Source organism: Narcine bancroftii, chromosome 1, assembly GCF_036971445.1.
Source record: "Narcine bancroftii isolate sNarBan1 chromosome 1, sNarBan1.hap1, whole genome shotgun sequence".
NCBI classification, from domain to species: Eukaryota; Metazoa; Chordata; class Chondrichthyes; order Torpediniformes; family Narcinidae; genus Narcine; species Narcine bancroftii.
The window spans coordinates 143,659,088-143,683,373 of record NC_091469.1 but is presented as its reverse complement, the minus strand read 5'-3'; positions in this window follow the sequence as shown (position 1 = coordinate 143,683,373).

Below are 24,286 nucleotides of genomic sequence, written 5' to 3'. Positions count from 1 at the left end.
TTGAGGTTTGTTGGGAATGGACGCTCTTTGGACTGCAGGAGGGTAAATTGTGACATTCTCCAGGGATCAGTATAAAGGACATTGTCTTATCTCAACCTGTTTTAATAGCTAAACATGGGATACCAGCTACAATTTTCACATTAGTGCATGACACAAACCTTGATTGCATTATGGACTGTGAAAAGGATCGCCATGCTTTGGAGTGCGATACAAACAACCTGCTAGAGTCTGTCAAAAGCAGAGCAAATCAAGTTTAATGCAGAGAAGGGTGAGGCAATATATTTTGTTAGGGATAATGAGGACAAGTGATATGGATTAAAGAATATGTTTTAAAAAAGGATGTAGAAGTAGAGGAGTAAAATGGATAAGTCTACAGATTGTGATATAGACAGGTCAAAATGCTGGAAGAACTCAGCAAGTCACACAGCGTCCATAGGTAGCAAAAATATATAACCAATCTGTCGGGTCTGAGCCCTTATTCATGGTATGACTAAGGGACTGAGAGTCGAAGGACCTGAGGACATGAGTGCATGTCAAGTTCAAGTTTGTTGTCACCTGTATCAAGATACAGTATTAGAGTTTGTTTTGTGAGCAGTCCAACTAGAATCTCATACATAGTAGAATTAAATTGCAGTACAGAGGTGTAGAATTACAGAGAATGATCAGATGGTGCAGAGTAAATCAACATAATGTTACTAATGTGAGGTTCATTCAGGAGTCTGATAACAGCAGGAAATGATCTGTCCTTGAGTTTGGTGATGCATGATCTCTCACTCATGAATCGTCTTACTGATTGGAGGGGCATGAAGAGAATGTTACTGGGATGGGATGAATCTTTTAATATGTTGCCTGCTTTTCCAAGGGACTGGCCACTATGGGTAAAATCGATGGAGCGAAGGGGAGGGTGTGATGCATGTGATGGCCCGAATGGAGTTTGTAACCCTCTGCACTATCCCGCGGTCTTGGCAGTTCCCGTACCATGCAGTGCCGCATTCTGACCGATGCTTTCAATGGTGCACCTGTAGATGGCGCCATTCCAAATTTCCTCAGGTATCTGAGTAAGTTGAGCTGCTGCTGCCCTTTGTTGACCATTGCCTTGATGTGGATGGACCACAGATAAGTCACTGGAGATTTTTTAAACCTATGGCTCTTCACCATGTAGTAGACTGGAGAGTGAGCTCCACCCCTATTCCAGAAATCTAGGATCAGCTCCTTGGTCTTGCTGACAATGAGGAAGAGGTTGTTGTCCTGGCACCAAGCCACTAGTCGCGTTACCCATTTCTGTACTCTGACACTTGACTTTTAGAGATTCTGTCTGTGACAGTGGTGTCATCACGCATTTATAAAAGGAGATGGAGTGGTGTTAGGCCAAGTGATCGTCAGTGTACAGAAAGTAGAGTAGAGGGCTGAGTAGACAGCTGTGGGGGATATTGGTGTAAAAACTATCATGGAGGAGGAACTGCCACCGATCCTCACTGATTACAGCCTGCCGCATTGAAAGTTGCAGATTCAGTTGCTGGGAGGGGGTGCTGACACCAAGGTCACAATGCTTGAGGCTGATTTGTTTGGCAGAAACTATAGTTGATTCAGTCGCCTGATGAAGCTATCCTTTATGTGCACGTGCTCCAGTGCTGAGTGCGGGTAGATGACATCTGTCATGAACCTATTTTGGCAATTGGAGAATTGGCATGGGTTGGTAGGTTGGAGTTAATGTGAGCGGTGACCACCCTCTCGATGATGAATCACAGAGCCACTGACCGGTAATTATTTAGCCCTACCTTTAGATTCTTCTTCAGCACATTGAAAGTGGCAGGGCAGTTTGAGAAAACAGTGAGTGAAAGATACGTTATACTGGGTTTCATCAATGGAGACGGAGAGTATATAACCAGAGAAGTCACGATGTATCTTATAGAGCACCAGTCTGGAGTAGTGTTCAATTCTCCTCACTACAGGAAAGGCATGAATCAATTAAAGAGGTCAAGAAAAGATTCACTGCAATGGTTCCTCAGATGAGGGATTACAGTGACCAGGATAGATTAAGGATAGATGGAACAGTTTTTCTCCAGAGAGAGAAGGAAGGTGAGAGGAGGTCTAATAAAAGTACATATATTATGATGAAGGATCTTTACAGTGCAAAGAGTGGGAAGCTGTTCTTGCATAAAGAACTCAAATAATACAGATATTAAATAAAGGGCAAGAGAATTAACAGTCATGTGAGGAAAATCCCGAGATCACAACATGTATTTTTGGAAACTGGAATGCAGTGCCTGCAGATGTTGTGTGGGCAGGTTCAACTGCGATCTTCAAGAGGAAATTGGATGAATATAAAGTGGGGGTGGGGTGGGGGGGGGGGAGAATTGCAAAACAGCAGAGGGTTGGAATGAGTGAGTTATTCTGGTATTCAGCTAGTGCAGACACAATGGGTCAAATGGCCTCTTTCTGTCTTGTAACCACTTTATGATATGATGTACATTTGTTTCCAATGTGTCTGGCTTAGCTGAAAATGGCTCAGCATATAGCCTTATTCAGCTCAGCCCCAGTTCTCTCAGAAATGTGACAGAATTTCAAATCCATCTCCGACAAGCCAGCACTTTTACTGCCTGAACTTCTAAAAATTCCCCATATATAAGATCAGGTTTGCTTTTTGTTATGTGTCAAGGTACAGTGAAAAAGTTTGATTTGTGAGCAGTGTAGCTAGATTTCCTGAACACAGTGCAGCGAGTAAAACACAGCAGAGAAAGCAAAGTAACAGGGAGATCAGTTAGGTCAAGGAAAGGTAACAACTTCATTCAGGAGACTGATAATAGCAGGAAAGAAACTGGCTTTGAATCTGGAATCATTTAGTTTGCGTAGAGGTTAGCACAAAGCTATTACAGCATGAGCGACCCAGGTTGAATCTGCCACCATTTAAGGAGTTTGTATGTTCTCCCTGTGTCTGTGTTTGCTTCTTCTGGATGCTCCAGTTTATTACCACATTCCATAGGTTCATTTTTCAATGGGGCATATTTGGGTGGCAAGAAGGGCCTGTTACTGTGCTGTATCTCTAAATTTAAAAAAAAGTTTCTTTCTGTTATGATTGCCTCTTACATTGACCTGGCTTGCTGTACCCTGGTTAAGATCATTGTTTGCCACAGTGTTTCCTCCCTGCTCTCTCTTCTGGTTTGTTGCCCTGCTCACTGAGGCCTTGCTGACCCCTTATCAGACTCTTCACTCCTGAACCCTGGCCATCTGTTCCCTACCATTCACAGTCCATCTTTTACCTGCTTCAACCCCCATATCCCTGGATTTTCCTTTGGTGATACCCCATGTACCCATGATGAGCTCATTGACTTCATCCACTTTGCTGCCAACTTCCACCCTGAACTCAAATTCACTTGGCCCATCTGTAGCAACACTCTCTCTTTCCTCAATCTCTCTCCCTTCATCTTGGGAGACAAACTCTCGACAGACATCTTCTACAAATCCACCAACTCCCACAGTGACTTCATCTACACCTCTTCCCACCCTTTCCCCTGTAAGGATTCCATTCCATTCTCTCAATTCCGTTGCATCTGCACCCAGGACGAGGACTTCCATGCCAGATCATCAGAGATGTCCTCCTTCTTCAAACAACATGGCTTTTCCTCTACCACCATCAATTCAGCCCTCATCCACATATCTTCCATTATCCGCACATTTGCCCTGGATCTCTCCGCCCCCACACGTAACAAAGACAGGATACCTCCATATCCTCACCTACCATCCCACCAGCCTCCACATCCAACAGATCCTCCTCTGCCATTTCCACCACCTATTACGTGATTCCACCACTAAACTCTTATTCTTCTCTCGTCCCCTCTTTGCCTTCCACAGGGATAGCTCCCCCTTGTCCCCTCTTCCCTCTCCATCAATCATTCGCTTGGGATCTACCCCATGACCACAGGAGATGCTCCCTCACCATGAATCGGGGCCCCAAACAGACCTTCTAAATGTAGCAACATTTCACTTGTGAATCTGCAGGGGTCATCTAATACATTTGGTACTCTCGCTGTGGTCTCCTCTAATCAGAGAGTCAGGATGTAGACTGGGAGATCGCTTTGTTGAGCACCTTACCTCTGTCTGCCGCAATAGCATGGATCTCCCAGTGGCTACCCATTTCGATTCCCCATCCCATTCCCTTGCTTTCAGGTCTGTCCATGGTCACATGCACTGCCAGACTGAGACAACTGCAAAGCGGAAGAACAAACATCTCATCTTCTGACTGGGTGCCTTCCAACCAGATGGCATTAATATCAACTTCCCTGGCTTTTGTTAAACTTCCCCCCACCCCTTCCCATTGCTTGCTATCCCGTCACCTTCCCCCAGTTCAGTCTCTCCCTTCCCTGACTCCTTGTGCACAACCACGATCAATTCTTATCTCTCTCATTATCATATCCAACTATAACTTTTTGTTGGTCTGGATTCCTCCCCCAGCTCAGGCCCGAAACGTCGGTAATATATTTTTGCTTTTTATGGATGCTGAGAAGACTGGCTGAGTTCCTCCACCATTTTGTTCCATTCTTTCCCCTAACAAATGAACATTTCCAAATGACTGCTCAAATGAACCTTCCTCAAGATTTCAAGTTTATTATGATCTGACTGTAGATATATAATCAGCTGAAACCGTGTTTCTCTGGACCACAGTGCCCACACATAGGCAGGGCATACTAATCACTGACATATAGACAAAGTGATATAATTTTAAATAATTATATATAAATATTTTGGAATAATTTACTTTGTTACAGGATGCTGTTGATTAATCTCACAGATTGTGGGAAGATGCTATTTCTTCTTGATGGTAGTGAGTTAAATATGCTGGGAAGAGTTTTCTACAATTCTTTGAACTCCATGTAGACAAAGCTCCAGTTAATTACATCAATAGGGATAGGGAAATCTTCTCGGCTGTACTGAGGACCCTCTCAATAGATTTCTGGTCCGATACTTTGCAGCTACCTTAATGATGCAGCCAGACAGGCCATTCTCAATTGTGCTTCTGTAGAGGATCTCAAGATAGGGGCCAGTAGCCTTGCCCTCCTTCCCTCCTGATGAATGTGGAAGTGTTGCGGGCCCAGGATAGGTCTTCGGTCATGACAGTGTTGAGAAACTATTTGGTGTTTGAATGGATTGTAATTGAGATCAGCTCATTGCACTCATTAAGGGAACAATTGTGGTTTAAGCTGGAAACCTGTCACATGCTGCTTTTTTAACCCAGTGCCACTTGCGAGTTCAAAACCCCATGTAACGCGACTGATTGCACTCAGATACAAGTGAAGAGTACAAGCCCGCTTTTAGTAGCTTACAATCAATGGCCGGTACGCACAAAAGCCCTCAGGTGAATCTGTGGTAAGGTGGGAAAACCAGGGTTTATATTGGAGTAGGTGAGGGAGAAGCCAGCCATCTGAATAAGACATAGACAGTGAATTGCAGTTGACTTCACCCCAGTTTCTCAATAACCTAACATCCCTTTAATTTTCTGCCATAACTAAAGCCGGTAACTGCACATCCACAACCCTCTGGTTGAGAATCCAACTCTCATTAGAAATGGGTCATGATGGAGTCCATGACAACTTATGGAGTCAAGCGCAATGACATTCCTTGAGTGAGTTTTCTTCCTCATTGCCATCCTATACTGTATTAGTGCTCCGTATGAATGTTGGAGGTAATGTGTCGTCTGCATGCAAAAGAACCATTCTCACTGTACAAGGTAGTTTGTGACAGATAAACGTTTTAATTTTTATTAAATTAACCATACACCATGGTAACAGGCTCTTCCAGCAACCGAGTTCATGCTGCCGAAATGCAGCAATTAACCTACCAACTCCGCAAATTTTTCAAGGGTGGGAGGGAACCAGAGCACCTGGAGGAAATCCACACAAGGCACGCTCCTTACAGGGAGCACCAGATTCGAACCTGGGTCACTGGCACTAACTGCTGCACTAAAATAAACTTAAACCAAAATCTTTGCCGCACAAATTAGTTGGTGGGTGGCGTATAATAATGGATGTGCAGCTCCAGACACTCCACATGTCTATGTGGGTTTTATGGGTGCTCTGGTTATCTCCAAAGTTGCACAGATATATAGCATTATTAGATTAATACAAAACATGCTAAACAAATTTTGTAAAAGGGCTCAACCCTGAAACATCAGTTATATATTGTGACAGAGTATATAGATAGGTTTTTGGGAGATAAATTGGGAAATGTTTGTTAGAGTAGGTCACATACAAACACTTTAAAAAAGATTTTATTTAAAATACTGGAGCTCTGCTAATGCAAGACATATCGGGGCCTCAAAAGTTTTTGCAAAAGCTTTAAAGAGTGGTCAAGAGACTTCACTAATGGAGTGTTGTTTACCAAAGGCAATAGATGAAAGAGCATGTTGGCGCTGCTGTTGTCTGGAAGAGAGCTTGCTGTTGGTATGTGGTTTTGCAAGCAGAGAGAGAAAAAGCAGGCTTTCTCTTAGAGAGAGAGGGAAATCACATGTATAGTGTTACAAGCCAGTAGACAGCAGCTGGGACTGGAACAGGACAAAGCCCTTGTGGTTCATGCAAGAGGAGAGGACTGGCTGCCTAATGTTTAACTTGTAATAAGAGAAACAAAAAGACACTCTGTGGTGACCTGAAAGAAAGAGGTTATCATCTGGAGAACCCTGAAGGGGAAAGTTTCGTCAGCAAGACACTGGAGTGGCTGATGGAAGTACATCAGTTGTGGATGTCCTGGAACAACAAATCTCTCTCTGAAAACTAACAAGAACCTTCCTGAGAAGTAACCATTTACCTTTCAAGCATCAAAGCCTGGTGAACTTTACAAATGTTAAATTCTGTGCACAGTATAAGAATTGCCTGCAACCAGTGAACTTGGAGGAATGAGAAGTGAGATTGGATTGTGAATCAAATAACTTTTCTGAACTTGCACACACATTACTTACACGTGCACTTAGAATTAGAAGGGCGTTAAGTCAGGTTAGTTAAGTCAATAGTGATAAAGTTTGATTCTCTTTTCATGTTTAAAGATAATTAAAAACAACTTTTGCATAACTAACCACTTGTCATGGTGAATATCTATTGCTACTGGGTTTTGGGGTCCTCTTGGCTCGTAACAATATGTTTACCTCATATGGATGCTGCAAGACTGATAATTTCTTCCAGCATTTCTGTGTTTTTACTAGGTTAATTGGTCACACTGATGTGATTGAGTAATGTGGGCTCATAGGCCGGAAAGGCCTGTTAAAATGCCTCATCTCAATTAAAATAAAATTATGTTTAATACACAAACATGTTGGAGAAAATCAGCAGGTCACACAGCATCCAAAAGAAGTCAAGAGTGACCATTTTCGGCCTGATCCCTTTGTTAGGCATGCAAAAAAATTGGCAAACACCTGAATTAATAGATGGGGAGGGGGAGGGAAGGAGGAGAGGATGGAGGAAAGGATAAGGGGAGGAGCACGGGCTAACAGGTGGGAGGGTAGAAAAATAAAAAGCCGCGACGCGAGGTGGTAGCGGGCAACTCTCTGATAGGAGAGTGAATGGAAGGGAGTGGGGAAGGGCTCAGAGCCGAAATGTTGGTTACCCTTTACTTCCTATGGATGCTGTCTGACCTGCTGAGTTTCTCCAGGACATTGATGAATTGCACTCAGCCCCAGCATCTGAGGACTTTCTTGTTTAAATCCTTAACTTTATGTTTGTGGACACATGACCCAGAACACAGTGTAAAACAGCTTTGTGAGTAATACAGACAGTTTGAAAAAAAAAAACTCGCCATCCTCTAGCACCATTTTCAATTCAAAAATTCACAAAAAAACACAGTAAACAAACAGCGGAGTAAAAAGGTTAATCTAAATGTACTTGGCTGGCATGGGCTCGTGGGCCAGAAGGACCTGTTACCGTGCTGCATTTCTAAAAGTTTTTTTAAAAAATCAACTGTTCTGCCACAATTACGAACTCACATTTGACATAAAATGCCACTAAATAGACCTGAAAACTTCAATCTAACTTCCTTTCCATTCAGAGTTCCAGCAGGACATCATATTCTGCCTTCGTGGATGTCTTAGGAATTAGCAATTCTGTTTGTTGGTTCTTATTTCAGATCACTTCTGCATCCTGTGGCAGGAACGTTAATGGACTGAGAGTTCTTCTCTAATCAGCAATGTCTGTGGAGCCATTCGGTAAATCCGTTAAAACTACAATGGATAGAATTGTAGTGACTTCACATTGAATTCCCATTTCACTTCAAATTTTAACAGGGATTCCTTTCTTTTTATTGGTGTTTAGATTATAATTAAACAATGCCGTTATATATTGTGCTATAAGATTCAAGTAGAGAAAAAGAATTATTACAAAATAGCTTTCATAATGATAAAAAAATCCAGAGCACATCATATTAAAGAAATAAAATTTAATGATCTGGATGATGTGGTGGTAAATTGGATTAGTAAATGTGCAGACGATATTAAAATAGGTGGAATTGTGGATCATGAAGAAGGCTATCAAAGATTGCAGACGGATCTGGACTGCTTAGAAGAGTGGGCTGAAAGATGGGAGATGGAGTTTAATCCTGATAAGTGTGAAAAGCTTCATTTTGGTAGGAATAATCAAAACAGGACATACATAGTAAATGGAGGGCATTGAGGATAGCAGTGGAGCGGAAAGCTCGAGGAATAACAGTGCATCGTTCCCTGAAGGTAGAATCTCATGTGGATAGGGTGGTGAAGAAGGGTTTGGTATGCCGGCCTTTATAAATTGACCCCAATGACCCCATGATGACCTTCTGCCAATCCTATGATTCCCCATTTCTTGACCTCCCCACATTGACCCCTGTTGTCTAAGTGCCCGATCCACCTTTACTGCCCCATTCTCTGCCCCTCTACATCAAAGAGACTTGACACAAATTGGGAGATTGCTTGGTTGAGCATCTCATCTCTGTCTGCCAAATAGTGTGGATCTCCCGGTGGCCACCCATTTCACTTCCCTGTCACATTCCCTTGCTGGTGTATCTGTCCATGGTCTCATGCACGGCCAGACTGAGACACCAATAAATTGGAGCAACATCCCTCCAACCAGATGGCATTAACTTTGAGTTCTCTAGTTTCTCTGGTTTCCATTAAACCAAATCCCCAAATCCTCATTGCACTGTTCCCTGACCCTCTCAATGCAATGCTCCCCGACCCCTAATCATCCAGCTCCCTAACCCCTCATTGACCCCTCACCATCTAGCATCCTGACCCTTTACTGACCCCTCATCACCCAGCACTCTGACCCCTCGCTCACCCCTCACCACCCCAGCACCAGACCCATGGTGAGCCCTCACCACCCAGCTCTGCAACCCCCAAACTGACCCCTCATGACCCAGCTACCCAACATCTCACTGACCCCCTCACTACCCAGACTTCTGATGCCTCATTGACTGTTCTCCACCATGTCACTGATGCCTCACTAACCTCTTGTAACCTGCTGACCCCTTTCTGTCCTCTCACTGACCCAGATGTCAACCTCTCATTGAGCCATCACTTACCAAGCCTTGCTGACCAACTTGCTAACTTCTCACCACCCCGGCTTCCAACCCCTTGTTGACCTTTCACCTCCCCTCTCTGAAACCTTGCTGTGTCACAAACCTAGTTCTGGTAGAATGTCAAACTACTTAAAGAGCATCTTAATAAAGGAGGCTGTAATGAGTTTGCATGTTCTCCTTGTGTCTGCATGGGTTTCCTCTGAGTGCTCTGGTTTCCCCCTGCCTTTCAAAAAGCACCGAATTTGTAGGTCAATTGGGTGTAATTGAAAGGCAGGGGGAAACCTCCCAATGGCCAGAAGAGACTGTTACCGAGCTCTGTGTCTAAATCTACAGCACCAGCGACCCATCTGCGGACCTGGCGCTGTCTGCAAGGATTTTTTACATTCTCCCCATGTCTGTGTGGGTTTCCTCTGCATGTTCCAGTTTCTTCATATGTTCTGAAGACGTACGGGGTTAGTCAGTTGATTGCGTTATTTGGGTGGGATGGGCTCATCGGTTGAAATGATCTGTTACCTTGCTGTGTCTCTAAATTTATATGTTTAAATAAAGAAAACTTTTTCAACTGGTTAAACTACAGTTTTACAGGTTTGAGCCCTGGTCTCTGAGAATGTTAGGTGTTTTCAACTGAGGGAGCAGCAAAGTTCTGAAATGTTCAGAAATGGTCCTATTTCATATAAAGTAGGACCATTTGCTCAGACCCAACTATCTTGATAATTGGCAGTGGTTTCCTGAGAAGAACTCTTTAATGTACATTGTTTTAGGGTTAAACAGCCTGCTTGATATTGAGTGTGATATATAAATGTGCTGGAGAAACTCCGTAGATAACACAACATCTATAGGAAGTCACAGGTAAGAGATCATAGATGTATACAGGTGGGAGGGAAGAAGAGCAGTTGAGAAGCGATGGGAGATAGGGTGGCTCTTTGATAGGAGAGGGAAGGGAAAGGGGTTGGGAGCTGGAAGAAATGTGGCAGAAGAATAGGGAAAGAGAGAGACTTGGTGGAGAAGGTTCATGGAAACTTGAGAAGACAATGTTAATGTCATTAGGTTGCAGAATGTCCAGATGAAGTATGAGGTGTTGCTCTTCCAATTTGCAGGTAGCCTCTGTTTGGCAGAGCGTGAGACCAGGAACAGATACGACAATATGGGAATGATGTGTGGATTTGAAAGGGTTGGCCATTGGGAGGTCCTTGCAGTTATAAGACGGTGCGCAATGAAACAATCTCCCAGTCGATGTCCAGAATCTCTAACGCAGATGACCCCTGTAGATACACAAGCAAAGTGCTACTTCACTTGTAAGAAGTGTTTGGGATCCCAAACAGTGGTGAGGGAGGGTGAATGGGCACAAGTGTACAATTTCTGGCTGTCAAAGGGGGAAGGTGCCAAGGGGGCAATTAGTGGGAAAGGATGAGTGAACGAGGAAGTCAAAGAGGGTGCAGTCCCTGCAGAAAGCAAAGAAATGAGGGGAGAATTCCCACACATCTTTCCTGGCCCATTCCACCCTGTGGACAGGATTCCCCTCATTGTCAACTACCACCCTTCTATCCTCCACATCCAACATATAATTCCACGATTTTTGCCGCCTATAACACGATCCCACCACCAGACACATTTTCCCCTCCTCTCTATGCTCTGCTTTGTTCTCCTATCAGAGCTATCTTTCTAAACCCTTTGCCTCTTCCTCTGTTATTTCCCAGCTTCTTTCCCTTCTATCCTCCCACCTATATCCACCTATTACCCATTATCCTGTTGTCCCACTTCCCCCACCTTCATTTTGAGGCATTTGTCTGCTTTTCGGCGCTCTTGAAGAAGGGCTCAGGCCCAAACTGTCGACTGCCTTTCACATCCTACAGAGTCTGCGTGACCTGCTGAGTTCATCCAGCATTTTTGAAGACTTCGCAACATGATTTTTTTTTTGTTTGTACGTCAGCACATTTTTTTTTCTGGTGTAAATGTCACCCAGGCCATGACACCAGAGAAAAGATAGGGACACTGTTGAAGCGAGTGCAGAGGAGATTCACCGAGATATTCCTCGGAGAGAGACTTTCCAGATGGGAGAAAAGACTCAAAAGACTAGCGCCAATAATGAACTGCTGGAGGACTTCAACAGATCAGGCATCTCCCTTGGGCAAAAATGGTCAGTCAACATCTCAAGTCAAGACCTGTTATGACTACTAATGCAAAAAGGAGCCGATAATAAAAGGGGAAAGGATTTGGGAAAAGGCCAAAGGTGATAGGGTATTGGACAAAAATGTGAGAGGGCTGGAGAACCCGGAAGAGGAAGAAGCCATTGGATGAAGGGGGCATTGCAATGAAAAGTAAGAACAGCAGTTTGTAAAGAAGCAATTGAGGTGGCACTAGCTAAGATTAGCGAAAAAAAAATGATTGTTCATGTCATTAGGTTTAAGTCAAGTCAAGTTGATCCATCATTTGATTGTACAACCCGACGAAACATCATTCTCCGGTCCTGAGTAAAAAACACACAGACACACAACCAGACATAACACGCATACAGACAAACAATGCAGAGGAAAATTATGTGTCATTCCTCAAATTTACATTTAGCTTCATCCTGAAAAATGGTTGAGATTGTGATCAGACTTGTCTGTGTGGGATTATAGTGCATACAATGTGCTGGAGAAACTCAGCAGGCCATGCAACATCCAATGGAAAGGAAAGGGCAGTAAACATTTTGTGCCTGAGTTCAAGTTCAAGTCCACAGGCAGAGCGCAGGTGTTTGGCAATCTAGACACCCAAACTCCTCGTTGAGAGCCCTCAATCAATACCAACATTCCAATCAAACTGGAAGTGTTCGAAGAGCTAGCCGCTGGATCATAGCTGCTTGGCTAAGTGCCAGAAGCCACGGGAATGTTTTGTTAGAAGATGAATGGGTTAGTTTATTGCTGAAACCAACATTGTGATGTTTCATGGGGAATCCTCACAAAATTCTGCTTCGATCTTGAAATGTTTGCAGCTCATGTCAAGGTGACCCACTGTTCTGTTTAGAGCCTATGAGATGAAGAAAAACTATTCCTAGGTTTCAATCTACTCATGGACATCAGCTTGCAATACTATTAGAATAACTAATCTTTATCCATTAGTGACACATGATTTTTCAATAACCTAATTCTGTTCCCAGAACCTGCACTCATTAATCAAATAGAAATTCTCCAGTTCAGTTGGAGGATTTATTTTAATTTTGCAATTCATTTGGTTTTGGTTATTGACAAGGAATTTTTTTCACTCTAATATTCTCTAAGAGAATTTAGACAGTTTAGTCATATAGCACAGTAACAGGGCCATTTCGGCCCACGAGTCCATGCCACCCAATTGTCCTACACCCCCCCAGTACATACTCATGGGCCAAAATGTCTGTTACTGTGCTGTATGTCTCAATTTTTTAAAATTAAAAAATTAAAAGGTTGCCCACCCCTGAAGAGTGACTGGTTGATTCATTTATTTTTAATGTTTCCTTTATTTTAAATCATCCAGCACATGTTGTCCAGCTTGGAACTGGATTTGGGAAGGTATCTCCACTGCAGTGGATAAAAAGCCAAGAGTTTCCTGTCAAATGTGTTCCGGAAAGAATTCTATATCAATATATGGATGTACAAACTGGAGAAAGTACAATACTGGATCTCCAATTAGGAAATGAGAAACGACAGGTGATAGAAATATCTGTAGAGGAACACTTTAGGTCTCCTGTCTTCCGCAGCTATCCCCACCTCACCCCTCATGCCCCCTTTCCTGACTCCCCAGCCTTTCTCTTCCCTTTGCCTTCTTTTGCCTGTCATTCTCCTGCTTTTCCATCCTGTCTCCACTCCTCTAGATTCCTCACCTGGCACCAGCACCATTCACCCTGCCCCCATTCAGTCCACCTATCATCTGCTAACCCCTCCATCTCTCCTCTTTAACATTGCCTACCTTCTCTCTTTGCAACAGGATTCAGCCCGAGATATTATTTGTTTGCATCCTCCATGGACGCTACTGACCCAATGAGTTCCGTCAGCAGTCTGCTTTTTTTTTGCTCCAGATTCCAGCATCTGCAGTATCATATGTGTTTAGTGCACACCAAGTGCACAGGGAAGAGGGGGGCTCTGATGGCAGATGTCCCATCTACTTTTGAATGACAGAAGAATGGAGGAAATGTTGCAAAATCCAGTGCACTCACATATGGTGTAAAACATTCATCACACTGGCTCCAGTCAATTCCACCCTGGAATAGGTAAAATAAACTTAATGTCCATGACCATTGATCATGTCTCAGACCTGAGCTTCTGTTTCTCTTTCTGTGAATGCTGCATAACCTATTGTGTTATTCCAGCATTTCCCACTTTTGTTTCAGATTTCCAGCATCCGCAGGTTTATTTTTTAAGTTCTTAAGTTATTTTTACTTTAAAAACTATTGCCTCGGTGAATAAGCTGAAACTGTTCTCCATACTAAATGGCTTTAAAATTGACATGTAATGTACTGTGAGGGCAACACACCACTGTTGGTACGAGAACAAGGATAACAGAAATTAGGAAATCATTATGACCAACAGTGTGAAGAGAATGGAAGATTTGCAAAAAGAATTGTCCAATGAAAGGTACCTGAAATAAAATGGTGGTGTTGTGGGAGGGTGGGGGCGGGGTGTGGGGAAGAGGAGAGCAGAGAGGAAGGGGAAGGGCAAGGACCACAGGCTAACAGGTAAGAGCCCATAAGTAGATGCAGGTGGGGGAAAAAAAAGCTGTGAAGTGATCAGGAGAGAGGGTAGCTATTAGCTGTAACCTGTTAACTCGTACTCCTCCCTGGCCCCTTCTTTCCTTCTCTTCTCTTCTCCCCCTCCCCCACCCATTTTTCAGACACCAGCATGTTTTTTGCTCATGTCTGAGCAAAAGGCCCAGGCCTGAAACTTTGGTTACTCTTTACTTCCTGGTTACTCTTTACTTCCTGGTTAATTGAGTCTGTTTAATTTCCCCCACCCCCCACCCCCACTTCCCCATGAGATATGGAATCTGCTGGAATAATTAGCATTAACTTCTATAATTATTTTGCCTCTGTGCACAGGCTTCACAGTGTAGCCAATCCACCCTCTCTAACTGAATGCAAACAGATCGGCCACAGGTCATTTTCATCATTTTATTTTTAATCAAGAGGTCAATAGATTCCTCACATGTGCTTGCATTATGATAAGGGTAAGTGTGATCTGAAAGAAACATAAAGACAAATTGTTAAAGCTTCTAGACATATATAAAGATAAAGAGAGCGAACCAAAAAAATTCATCTGGGCCCCTTACGCGTGGAGAGAGGAGAAATTATTTTGGAGAATAAGAAAAGGACAGAGAGTAATAGAATATTTTTTGTTCTAACATAAGAAATGGGAGCAGGAGTTGACCATATAACTCGTCGAGCCTGCTCTGCAATAAGATTTTGGCTAATCTGGCTGTGGTCTCAGATGCATTTACCCATTTGATCCCCACAACCTTTCATTCTGTTACTCTTCAAAAATCTACGCGAGCCTCCAATACACAGGAAAACCTCTGGTATCCGGCACCTGTGGGGATTGGAAGATGCCGAATAAGTGAATTTTCTGATTGCTTGAGTTTGCGTGTTGTGTGATCGGTGAACTAACAGAGAGGCGCACCAGTTTTAAGCCCATGTTTTTCACTTATTCCGTTGCTCCAATTTTCTTTTGCCAGTTAGTTGAAGCTGCCAGTTGCTTGAATTCTGGATTACAGCAGTTTAACTGTATTCGATGAAGCAGCCTCTACTGTTTCATTGGGAAGAGAATTCCATGGATTCACCACTCTCTGGGAGGAGCAGTTCCTCATCATGTCTGTCTTAAATCTATTCTCCTGAACCTTAAGGCCATATTTGCAAATCCCAGTCTCACCTGTGAGTGCAACCATGCTACTTCGATCTTATCAATTGCTTGCATAATTTTATTTGTCTATGTAAGATCTACCCTCATTATATGAAACTCCAAAGAATATAGTGCCAGGTTACTTGTAAAAAAAAAGAGATATACTGCACAGTAACAGGCCCAATTACACCCAATTGACCTACAACCCATGGTACGTTTTGAAGGGTGGGATGAAACCGGAGATCCCAGGGAAAACCCACACAGACACACGGAGAATGTACAAACTCTTTACAGACAGCATGGGATTCAAACCCTGGTCCCAATCACTTGTGCTGCAACAGCATTGTGCTAACTGCTATGCCAAACGTGCTGCCTGATAGAGTGAGGAATTAATAAATAGAAAAATAGAATTGCATTGCAATTGAAATTCCCAGGAATCCTTACTCTGCAATTGACATGCACTCTAGCAAAATAAAGTAAAATCCCTGTTATCCAGAATTCAAGCCAACAGGCAAAAAAAAAGATGAAATAAATAAATAAATATATATGCACACAAATAACAATAAATTAAAAAAATTAAGTAAAAGTTTAAATTTTAAAAGTAAATTTTCTCTGAAGTAACATATAAACCTTTGGTGACGATGGGAGCAACATTCAAGTAGCAGAGTGCCTTGTTCGTACTTTGCATGAAACAACTGTCTAAATAAAGTTGTGTTTGAATCAAATGGTATCACCCAGGATGAAAAGCTGGCTGATGTGCTTGCTATTCGTTGCCGACTTAATAAGAGTCTTTATTTTTGTTAGTATATTATTAAGTATAGAAGCAGTCCCTGGGTTAAGTATGAGTTCCATTACCTAGGTCTGTCTTTAACCCGAAATTGTATTTAAGTCAGAACCAATACGTATGGTCCTTATTTAGCATCAGTTAGTCAAATGCTTATCTTAGTATATTGTATATATTTTACCTTTATATGAATACAAAATGCTTCTCAATACACTAAAACATCTTAAACATAATAATACAGGACATAATGATAATACAGGCAATAATACTGTTATTCGCTCTTTAAGGATGAGCGGGATGTCATGATGATGCATCTTAATACTTCTTCCCCCTCCCTCCCTTTTCGGTGGCACAATCGCAATTTAAGGCCAAGCAGCTTCCATTTTGAGGGGTTGAACAGTCACAATTCTTCAGGGCCAAGCGGCAGTCATTCTGCGGGGTTTTATGATGGCAGATGCTGCTTTTTTTGTCCTCCCTCCCTCTCTTCCTTCCTCATCTGTGTCACATTACACTTTAAGACCGAGCAGCGGCCAATTTGCGGGGCGTCACGATGGTGCACGTGGTATCTTCTTTTCCCCCTTCCCGCTCCCTCCCTCCCCTCTGCCAGCCCACTCGCCCCCTCGCCCACTCGCTGCTTTTCCCAGGCTGACAGTGGATGTGCGTCACCAGGCGCCTGATGATCGACGGGGCAGTGAGACCAATACCGCTCGAACCAGAACTAAATGTCATTCATAAATTGTTCATAAATTGGACATTTTTGACTTGGGGACTGCTTGCATTATCTGTGACCTTGGGCTTGGGGAGGGGGTGTTAATTATCTATATTAATCTAATTTATTATTGTTCAGCTTTTGGACAGCTGCATGGAAATGCAGCAACATTTAAATGTTTTCAAGGAATGAGACAGAAAATAAAGTAAAATTCTTTAAAGTTTATAGAGGGCGGCACGGTTGGAGTAGAGGTTAGCGCAATCTTGTTATCACACTAGTAATTGGGACCGCGTTCAAATCCCATGCTGTCTGTAAGGAGTTTGTACGTTCTCCCCATGTCTACGTGGGTTTTCACTGGGGGACCCTGTTTTCTCCCACCCTTAAATTGACCTTGTAGATCAATTGGGTGAAATTGGGCGGCACAGGCTCGTGGGCCGAAATGGCCTGTTACCGTGCTGCATGCCTACATATTAAAAAATAAAAATATTTATGCAAGTGAACTTTGCTCAGTGTATGTAGGGAATGGTATTTTTGTCTTTTCAACTGTTATTCTTAATGAAGGTGTATTAGTTAGGCATTATATTCTTTGGAGCGTAGAAGGTTGAGAGGGGATTTGATAGAAGTATTTAAGATTATGAAAGGGATAGACAGAGTGGATGTGGATAGACTATTTCCGTTAAGAGGAGGAAAGATTAAAACAAGAGGACATGAGTTAAGAATTAAGGGGCAGAGGTTTAGAGGTAACATGAGGGGGAACTTCTTTACTCAGAGAGTGGTAGCCGTGTGGAATGAGCTTCCGGGAGAAATAGTGGCGGCGGAGTCAATTGTATTATTTAAGAAAAGGTTGGACAGGTCTATGGATGAGAAGAAGATGGAGGGTTATGGGCATTGTGCAGGGAGGTGGGACTAGAAAGGGGTGTTTGGTTCGGTGCGGACTAGAAGGGCCTAATGGCCTGTTTCCGTGCTGTAATTGTTATGTTATGTTATGTTATTATAAGAGTGAGGCTCGAGCACCCGGAATATTTGGATAGCTGTCACCTACCAATTCCCATAGATGGTGTGTCCTCCCAGTGAAATGAAAGAAAAGATTTGGAAGAACATTGTGGAGTGAAAATGATTTGAGCAGGATGCCTTAGTGGTCTAGTTTAAATGTAAACTGCCAAACAGACGACCACAGGGTTCTAATATATTCCTATCCCAAGTTTTTTTATTTGAGCAGTAGAGCTGACCATCAAATAATCGCCCGGAGATTCATCCGTGGATGCTTGTGTTAAACACATTTCTTAGTCACATCAACTGATTGTGGTTTGCATTACATCTGTAAATGTGTGTTCAGTGCTGCTGAGCGAGAATGAATTTCTAGCCAGGGATGTTTTACATTTTCAGTAGGTCCCAAAGCAGTTCCCAGTATTGAACAAAAAATTGACACCAATCTACAGAAAGATACCTTGGGGCGAGTGAGCATGCTGACATGTCTGTTCATGGGCTAACACACTGCCAAACCAGAAGGCATTAACATTGACTTTTCCAGTTTCTTTCAGACTCCTCCCCTCTCTCTATAAGAGGATAAGACACAGGACCAGAAATCGACTACTCAGCCCATCGAGTCTTATCATGCCATTCAATCGTGAGGTGATCAGTTCACCCACTCAACTTCTCTCCCCGGCCTCCTTTGATGTCCTGGCTAATCGAGACCCTCTCAATCACTGCCTTAAATATACCGTTTCCTCCACAACTGCCTATAGCAACAAATTCCACATATTTACCACCCTCTGGCTGAAGAAATTCCTACACATTTCTGTCCTAAGTGGACACCCTTCAATCCTGAGCTTGTGCCCTCTTTCCCACCATGGGAAACAACATCTACTCCAGTGTTTCTCAACCGGTGTTCCCTGGAACCCTAGGGTTCCTCAAGAGGTCGCTAGGGGTTCTGCAGGAAACAGTGATAAATAGGCTGATGCATTTTTGAGTAATTTTTGTTTAATTTTATATTTGTAATTTTACTATACACGGCAGCATATTGTTGGAATAAAGGTTTCAACCTCATATTATTTAAAATGAATTCTTCGGGGTGAAGTCTCATAAATGACCAGGATGATTTATTTTGCATTGCCAATAAAAAAAAAAGGGGGTAATTTTTTCCTTAAACAAGTTATTCTTCAGAGGCTGTCTCTAAAGGGACGTTAATCCTTTCTTTCTTTTTCAGCTTTCTTTTTTTCATAATCTGTCTCGGGGTCTGTTCTGGGACCCCTGCTCTTTGTGATTTTTATAAATGACCTGGATGAAGAGGCGGAAGGATGGGTCAGTAAGTTTGAGGATGACACGAAGGTTGGAGGAGTTGTGGATGGAACTGAAGGTTGTCAAAGGATATAGACCGGATGCAGAGGTGGGTGGAGAAGTCACTGATGTAATTCAATCCAGATAGGTGTGAGGTGATGCATATTGGAAGGACTAACCAGAAGGCTGAGTATAGTCAGTTCCTTAAGAGTGTGTATTAACAGAGGGACCACGGGGGACAAATCCATACATCCCTCAAAGTTGCTGCACAGGTTGATGGGATAGTTAAGAAGGCCTGTGGAATGCTGGGATTCATTAATGGGGGATTGAGTTCAGGAGAAGAGAGGTAATGTTACAACTCTACAAATCTTTGGGAAGACTATACTTAGAACATTGTGTTCAGTTCTGGTCACCTCATTATAGGAAGGATGTGGAAGCTTTGGGAAGGGTGCAGAGAAAATTTACCAGGGTGTTGCCTGGATTGTAAAATATGAGGCAAGGTTAGCAGAACTGAAACTTTTTTTCTTTGGAGCGTAGAAGGATGAGAGGTGACTTGATAGAAATCTACCAGATTAGGGCAGGATCAGCAAACACCAGAGGACATCTATGTACAAAGTTAAGGGAGGGAATTTTAGGGGAGACATCAGGGGTAAGTTTTTACACAGAGAGTTGTGGGTGTCTGGAATGCCTTGCCGGGAATGGTGGTGGAAGCTAAAACTTTGGGGGCATTTAAAAGAGACAGGCAGATGGATGAAAGAAAAATAGAGGGTTATGGGGTAGGGTGGTTTTAGAACTTGTTTTTAGGAAGGGATATATGGTTCGGCACAACATCAAGGGCAGAAGGGCCTGTACAGTGCTGTATGCTTCTAAAAGGTTGCCACTTTTTGTCAATTTTCTAATGGTACAAGAACGAAAATATTTTACTCTTCCTTGGTACATGTAACAATAATAAATACATCTAAATATGGTGTCAAATTCACAAAGGGTACTCTTGGCTTCATTCCAGCTCTTCACTGCAAAGACAAGGTACTTAGAGCTTGCGAGACACAAAGTGATCTATTTCAGGCAGGCTTTTGGATTCCCTTTGATTCTTCACTCTCAGACCCAAGGTTTCTTCTTCATGTGTGAGTTACCTCTCCGAAGCTGGATTCTGGACTTCCTAATGGAAAGAACATGGTCTGTCCTAGTCAGTGGCAGAACATCGAGCTGTGTGTTCATCCCACTCCTGTTCACACAACTGACCCATGACTGAATTATCAGATCCATCTCCAACAGTGGTCATCACTTTTACAGTTGACACAACAGTAGTTGGCCTCAACAGCAAAAACGATGAGTTGTGCCTTGGAGAAGAGCTGGGAAATCGATTCACCAGTAACAACCTGAATCTCAACATGGACAAGATGAAGGAGATGATTACGGACTTCAGGAGGATCAAGAATGATGACCCTCCACTACCCATCAATAACTCTATAGTGGATAGAGTAGAGAACACCAAGTTCTTTGGAGTTCACTTGTCTAGTGACCTATCATGGATACACATCTCCTCACTTGTCAGGAAGGCTCAACCGGTCAAGGCTACCAGCTACCATTATGTCAGTCTTTTACAGGAGCTCTATCAAGAGCGTCTTGGCCGACTGCATCATAGTGTGGTATGGCTGGTGCAGAGAAATGGATCGGTAGTCAATCCACAGGACCATAAGTGTGGCAGAGAGGATGACTGGAGTCCCCATTGACCTTATCTACCGGGATCCTTGACTGAAGAGGGTGCACAAAATTATTCATAACCATTTCCAACCCACACTCAGCATCTTTCAGCTGCTCCAGTTAGGAAAGAGATTCAAGAGTAGCAGAGCCACCTCCATTAGGCTGAGGAACAGCTTATTCCAAAGGGTAGTGAAATTGCCGAACATCCAAAGGAACTGCTCACACTAACCATCCGAGACTCTTATACCCATGAAAACAATAATTTATTTATATCTTTGAATACTTGTCCTGCATATATATTGTTTGCCTGTTTGTATGTTATGTCTGGTTGTGTGTCTGCATGTTTTGCACTGAGAGCTGGAGAATGCTGTTTCAAAAGGTACCACTTGTGTTATCAGTTGACATTAAACATGATTTGACTCGACTTGACTTAAGTAAAACCGCAATGCTGGAGAAACTCAGCAGGTCAAACTATGTCCTTTACATAGCAAAGATAAAAATATGTAACCAGCGTTTCAGGCTTGAGCCCTTCAAGTTCTGGAAAAATGTTGGCAGGCATCCGAATAAAAAGATACTTCAACCACGATGTCTGCAGATTTTCGTGTTTTACTTTGTTTTACTCTTTCTTGGCTTAACTTGCATTCTGTCTAAACATAGGTGATTGCAATGGGATGGGGGAGGAGTTGGCTATTGGAGATTGGGAGCCCAGGCTACATGGTGGGACAGGCGAGGAACAACTGAAGACATTCAGAGGTTTTTCACAGTGCTCAACAAAGTTTATATCCTTTTCATCCATCGCATCAAACAAGGCAGTATCATTAACTGTGATCATTCACATGTGGACAAGCTCAATGCCTTTTGTGCTCACTTCGAAAGGGAAAACAATGAAGAACCATTGCGAGCCCCCCCCCCAGCTGCCCCCCCCACCCAGTGACTCTGAAGCAGAGGTAAACACAACCTTTAGGACGGTGAATCCTGAAGAAGCATCTAGCCCAGATGATCTACTTGGTCAGGTCCTTAAAACCCGTGTGAACCAACTGGTTGGAGATTTTGTGGACATTGTCTCCCTCTCACTACAACAGACAAAGGTCCTCACCATCCATAATGCCCTAGGAGAGAAAGGTGAGCTTCCTTAATGACTATTGGTTGGTGGCACTGACATCTCCAATAATGAAGTGTTTTGAGAGGTTGTGAATGGACCAAACCAATTCTGGTTTCAAGATGGACCTGGACTCACTTCAATTCACCTATCATCATGACAGGTCTATGGCAGATGCCATCTTGGTGGCCTTCCCTTCTGTGTTAAATCACCTGGACCTACTGTATGTTAGGGTGTTATTCATTGACTACAGCAGTGCTCAACAATACCATAATGAGAAACTCATAACCAAGCTAAAGGATCTGGGACTCTGTCTATCTCTCTACAACTGGATCCTCAACTTCCTCATTGACAAACCCCAATTAGTGTGGATCAGCAGTATCAGCCATTAACACTCCACATTACTGTGCCATCCCCTACTCAATCCTTGTACTGTAATGGATCTGTGTTAATATGAATCCTTAGTTTAATGTTAAAACTATATTGTATCTAGACGTTGTTTAATAAGTTAGTGTGGATGGTTATGGGGGCACAAAAACAACACATTAGCATTTTAAACACATCTGGTTCTTTGAGAGAGAAGTCACTTTGAGATGAAAATGGATGCTAATTGAAATTAGAATCAAGAAGATGAAAATAATTTATGATGGTTCTTGAGAGATTGGAAACGATAGGTGTTAGTTCAGAAGCACGGCCATTTTAGTTCTGAGGAAAGCAGACTTCTCGGATACATGTGGATTTAAATGCTTTTAGCACATTTGTGTCAAAAAACTTATAAGCTGTACTGAGATAAATGACGTCACATGGTATGAGAAATAAACTGGAAACATATTATCAAAATGAGAAGACAGAAAGAGTTCAGTTTGGGGAGTATAGAAGTCAAAACCCTGTGACACAGGGGCTGGAACCTTGCAAATGACAGGGTTGAATTAAAATAACCAGAATAGGTGCTGTTGTTGGGTGTTACTCCTGGAAAAAGGGGAACGCAGAATAAGTGGCTTTTGTAATAAGGAAGACCACTTCTCTGTCTCTTTAGAAAAGAGGACAGAATTCTACTGGGTCCATTTTTGTATGGCCATTTTGTTTAACACATGTCTGGGTTTGTGAATTCATCATGAAATAAAATAGCAACATTCGTTGTCTCTTTGAAAAGAGGACAGATTATTCTTGTGGAAAACAGATGCCAAAATCTTCAGTAAAAAGATTTTATCCTGAAAAGACAGGAATTGTATTCTCCTCTTCACAGGAGGCACATTGGTGGCTCAAAAGATGCTCACTTCTATTTAAAGAATATCTCTCAAGACATTTCAACAAAAGGCCCAAATGTCGGAAATATATCTTTACCTCCAATGGGAGCTGCGAGACCGGCTGAGTTCCTCCAGCATTTCTTTGTTTTCTCTTTTCCGTTCTCAGCCTATTTCCAAACACAGTTGTTTCCTTACAGCCTGATATTGACCTCACTCAAAGTCTTAACATGTAGGTCCACAAGCCAATCACAGAACTCAAAGGGGATTGGATGCTAATTTCTACGGATCCCCTTCTGATGATTTGACGTGGTTTAAGGTGAGAAGGTGGTGATTTTAAAATGAACTGAGGGGAAGGTTTTTTCCACACAGAGGGAGAATGGAACGAGCATCCTGAAATAACTGGAGAGGTGGTACAAATAAAAGACATTTGGACAAGTATATGATATGTATAGAGAAGGATTAGAGGGATATGATAGAACATAGAACACCACAGCTCAGTTCAGGCCTTTCTGTCCTTGGTTGTCCTGACCTACTCTATTTCTTGATATCAATAAGATAGACAGAGAGTAGGGAAAAATTACTAGGGTATTGCCTCGACTGCAGGAACTTTATTCCCTGGAGGGGAGATTTGATAGAGGTATTTAAAATTATGAGGGGGATAAGAGTAAATGTAGATCGGCTTTTTCCACTGAGGGGTAGGTGAGATACAAATTAGAGGGCATGGGTTAAAATTGAAAAAGGAAAAGTTTAGGGGGATCATGAGGGGGAACTTCTTCACACAGAGAGAGGTGGGAGTGTGGAATGAGCTGTCAGCTGTGCTGGTGAATGTGGGCTCAATTTTAACATTTCAGAAGAGTTTGGATAGGCGAGGTTGGGCTATAAACTGGGTACAAGTCAATGGGACTCGGCATAAACATGGTTTGGCATAGACTAGAAGAGCTGAAAGGGGCTGTTTCTCTGCTGTAATGTTCTGTGATTCTATAAGGAAGGGAAGATAGATTTTGAAAGGATATTATCACAAAGTATAAGAACGGATAAAGTTTTTTATAATTATATAAAGCAGAAATGGGTGGGCAAAGTGGAGAAAGGGAA